Source organism: Leptidea sinapis, chromosome 34, assembly GCF_905404315.1.
Source record: "Leptidea sinapis chromosome 34, ilLepSina1.1, whole genome shotgun sequence".
Lineage (NCBI taxonomy): Eukaryota > Metazoa > Arthropoda > Insecta > Lepidoptera > Pieridae > Leptidea > Leptidea sinapis.
This window is the reverse complement of record NC_066298.1, coordinates 9,750,717-9,755,713: the sequence shown is the minus strand read 5'-3', so window position 1 is coordinate 9,755,713 and position 4,997 is coordinate 9,750,717. Positions and strand designations below refer to the sequence as shown.

At 33.5% G+C, this 4,997-nt stretch overlaps 1 long non-coding RNA gene across 1 annotated transcript; it reads left to right on the top strand.

Moving 5' to 3' along the window:
* The first annotated feature begins 366 nt into the window (after positions 1–366).
* LOC126975117 (uncharacterized) lies at positions 367–1,301 on the top strand. The gene is made up of 2 exons (XR_007731628.1): positions 367–725; positions 1,033–1,301. It is a non-coding gene; the product is annotated as an uncharacterized LOC126975117 (long non-coding RNA).
* The last annotated feature ends 3,696 nt before the right edge of the window (positions 1,302–4,997 follow it).

Sequence of the window (4,997 nt, the reverse complement as noted above, 5' to 3'; positions counted from 1 at the left end):
TAAAAAGTCCAAGTCTTAGATAATTTGTACGTCTAGATAGAGTCTCTTGCTGTTAGACAGCCGATAAAAACAGGCCAGGAATATTAGTTTAGTGTGTATGACAACTTACGTCTTACACTCGCCACTTGTATGACACTTCGTGTTAGTATGCATGAATTGCTCAAAATAGAGGTTAGCTATACATTTTATTTTTTTTTCGACTTTTTCACAGCTGTCATACTCTATCTAGACGTATATAATATAATTTAAGGTCTAACGGCCGGTCTCGAAAACCTGCATATCTTTAACAGATTGACGTTTGTTAAATTAGCTACCATAGACAGCTGTAGCCGCATCTATGCATTTGAATATACGAATAGTTTGTATCTTTAACTTTGATCTACCTTTCAGACTTTCAAAGGCCTTACCGCTTACCATAGATAGATAGAGATATAGAAAAAAACGTAGACCGTTTCATTATCATTTTGACAGTTATCTTTAGATTTGTTTTTATTACTGTCAGTCGAAAAGTTGCTATCTCTGGAATTCTGGCGATTAACTTCTCTTGTTTTAGGTTTTAAAGATAACTTTGAAGTTTATTTAAATAATGGATTTGTTTAGTGATGACAGTGATAATGAATTGTATGAAGCCGGTATATTTGATACTGTGGCAATTTTAGATGCTGGTGGAGGAAGTGACATAAATTTCACCCCAAAGAAATTTATTTTTAACAAAACCAATAAAGGTTGTAAGTTACAGAATCCTATCTCTACTCTCTAAAATAAAAATGTTAGACAAATAGCACAATAATATGACTTCCTTCCAGGAAATATTATAAATGCTGTGAATAAAAATGTGTGCCTGATAAACAGAGAAATTATTAATTATTAGCGTCTGAAAAACGCACAGTATAACCGTATAAATTAACAATGTGAATTTTCAGACTCTGAATTTACACTTCGATTTAGATTAAATATCTTAGTTATAAATGGTTGTAGTGCTTAGATGTGAAAGAATATATAAATGAAATATAACAATTTTGTTCTTTACAGTAAACAAACGAAGGAAGCTGGCTAAAGATGTTCAGAGAGCTCAAAGGGATAAGGATCTGGGGCTAGCAGCTTACTTTGAAACCAAAACTGAAAATGTAGGGCTTGATAGTAAAAAAATAGAACTAGAAAACAGGAAATTAGAATTAAATTGTAATAAGTTGGAATTAGAAAATGCACAATTAGAATTAGAAAATGTCAAATTAGAAGTAGAAATAAGGCAATTACAACAGAATATGAACTGTTAACAATACACTTGTAATTTTCTTAAAGCTATTATTGTTTTATTCTAAGTATATGATAATAATCCATCCAACAGGTAACCCTATTTAAATTATAGATTATTTTTGCAAACAGTCCTCTGATATCTCTATTCATCCACTAACATATAGAGTACAGGCTGTTGCTTTATGTATCTGGAAATAAAATTAATATTATTAATACCTTAAAGTATGGCAATGTTAATTATTCACATATTTACATTCTAAGTAAAATTATTATTTATCAGATGATGCCCAACACCATGAGGTTGGTTAGCAACTCCTTTAACAGGCAGAATATCAGCTTGCTCAGGTGGTATCTCTACTTCTGGTTCTACCTCACTAATATTATTCAACTGGCAAATGTTGTGTAGGTGGCAATAATAACAGCTTGTGTTGTTTGCAGTTACAGACAAATTTTTAATGAAAGCACTCAGACTCACCCTTTCCATACACCAAAGCATCTAGAAAATTCAATACCACATTATTTGTATGATCACTAGTTATAAAATCTGAGTAATTAGGTATTTTATATGATCCTTTCTATTCTGTTTCTAGTCTTTATCTGTGCTTCCTTATATCATTGTTTGGCAAAAGATATTGGGTTGAACAGTGGTATTTATAGGTATGAAGTGCAGGCATAAGCGCTGTTACCAATGAGTTGATGTTACCACCCATCTTCACATTGCACTGAAAATAATAGTAGCAAATAAGAATGAATTCTCTACAACAATATAAAGAATTATAGGAACTGAAACTTACTTTTAAGAAGAGAGTTATGAAATACAGGGTGGCCCACCCAAACCGGTCAGTATGGGGATTTCTGAATATATAAGAGATAGAAGAATATTTTCTAAGGAACCACAACATCGATTTTAGAGAAAACAAAAACTGCATTCATAGATTTTCAAACAAAAATCATACACGACTCGGGAATTGAACCCGGTCGTTTGAAAAAACAAAGACATTATTGCCATATTGATAGTGTAGGTTGTAAGGAGTGATTGTTGCTATGAAACCTTAAAATAATATCTTATTTGATATTATTTAATGTAAGTTGTTGGTTTTACTCGTTAAAAAAATGTAAGCAATAACCAAGTGTCATGTTGTCTGTGTATACCAGTAAAAAGATTTTATTTTGCTGTTAAATGTGAACTTCTGGATTACCAAAATTTTACAGAAGTTTTTTCTTTGTGCTGTGTTGTTTGTTTGTGTGTAATTTCTAAATATGCTATTGACAAACGGTGACAGTTTAGATTTATTAGCTTACTTTAAAAATGACAGAAATTGCACCCGTGCACTACATTGGTATCATATGAAATATCCCTCACGGATTTTACCAAGTTGCAATATATTTCCTAAAATAGTTAACAATTTAAATATTTATGGAAGCTTCGAGACACAAAAACAGAGAAGTCCAGTAAGTTATGACACTGACATGAAAATAAATGATTTATCATATTTCGAAGCTTCACCAGATGCCTCCACTCGTGATGCAGAACGTGATATCCCTGGCGTTTTACGTACCACTATTCAACGAATCTTAAAAAAACACAAATTCAAGTGACGATGACGTTCAGATGACGGCAGACGACTTGAATTTTGTCGCTGGTTAAAAGAGCAGATAGATTTAGACAGAAATTTTTTAAAGTACGTAATATCTTCTAAAGAGACTAATCATCACTATTGGTCTCGCCAAAACCCCTTACAAGTGCATGAAGGACGACGGCAAGTTAAATTTTTATTTAACTGCTGGGTTGGACTTCTTCACAATAAAGTTATGTTCTTTAAAATCTATGATAGACGTAATAATTGGACAGATTCAAGTAGGTATCGAAATATTAGGAGATGTTTTAGAAGTCACGATAGAAATGTCTGTTGAAGAAAGAGAACGAGTGTATTTCCAACAGGATGGAGCACCGGCACACAATAGTCGGATCGCCATAGACTTTAAATAATTATTTCCAACAAAAATGGATTGGAACAACCTACCCAATGGCCCGCGAGGTCACCCGATTTAACCCCACTAGATTATTTCTTGTGGGGTTACGTTAAATATAGGCCCCCTTATTTATAATAGTCTGCTAACTTAAAGCATTGCTAATTCTCACTCTGTATTCTTCTATTGACCTAAGTCAGAATGTTAAATAACACTCTGAAGCAGCTGTTGTTAGCGGACCATTATGAATAAGGAGGGAAGTCTACAAAACTAGCTACGACACCATTGAAGATCTAAAAATAGCCATAAAGACTACTTTAACCCAAATTCACAACAAAGTACAAAACGCCATAACAAAATCGTTACCTAAACGAGGTGACTACTGCATACAAGAAAATGGTTGCCATTTTGAACATTAAAATTAAAAAAAAAGCAACTTCTTGTAATTTAAGACAAGGTTTCATAACAACAATCACTCCTTACAACCTAGACTATCAATATGGCAATAAAACAAAAAAAAACCTTTTTTTTTCAAAATGACCGGGTTCGATTATGATTTTCTTTCAAAATCTATGAATGCAGTTTTTGTTTTCTCTAAAATCGATATCGTGGTTCCTTTGAAGTTATTCTTCTATCTCTTATATATTCTGAAATCCCCATACTGACCGGTTCGGGTGGGCCATCATATTCCAATTCAAATATTTTTATTCAAAATAGGATTTAAAATCACTTATTCAACGTCAAAAACTATCACCCGTTCTATAGAGACTGCTTCAGACCTGGGAAGAATGGGCGCAAGAAACTCAGCGGGCATTTTTTTAAATATAAAATATGGATTACAATGTATATATATAGATATCCTACAATAAACATTTATAATTAAAGAGCGAAAATTAAATCATGAGCAGACCCTGGCCACCGGGCAATAACATCTATCTATGCTAGCTTAATTAACAAACTATTAAAGATAAGTACGTAATTGAGACCGGCCATAAAAGTTCTAAGTTTTCACTTCTATCGGCAGTCTCTACTGACAATTATTTTATTTGGGAAACTTACATACATTTTTACAAAAATTATACAGCAAATAAATAAATGCTAATTACAAGCTTCCACATATTATGTTTTTAAATTACTCATATTCACACTGAAATAAGCCCTTTGCAAAAAAAAAACGGGCATTCCAATCCAACAAGACAGTTAGGATCCGGCCTATTGCTATTACCTCCCTGCTCTCCAAAATAATGGAAGGTATTGGATCAACTATACCAAGAGCTGGGCGTCACCCCTTGGTCTTGGTATCTAACACATAGATGGGCGGTGGCTATCGAAAGCAAGGGACAAAGCTTGGCAGGTGCCCTGGATATAGCGAAGGCCTTTGATCGTGTATAGCAAAAGGCGCTCTTTTCAAAACTTCCGCCATTTGGACTTCCCGACAGTTTATGCATGTGAACCACCATCTTCCTTACTGGGCGCAGCATACGATAAGGTTGTTGTCGTGTTTTCCCCCTGTTTTATTTCTGGCGCCATTCGCATTGCCTGTTATGGTGGTGCAGTGTCAATGATATGTTGTTTTTGTGAGCACTTTAAATTGCTGTGTCGTAGAACTTTGTATTGCGTCTTCGCTTGCAATTTCATACGCCAATAAATTTTATGAAGTTCTGTTTAATAACGGTACTGATATCAATGATATTTAAAAGTCTATTGTCATGGCGTCATGTTTATTTTGTTAGAGAAATAATAAAATCAAATAAAATGTTTTAATTCAT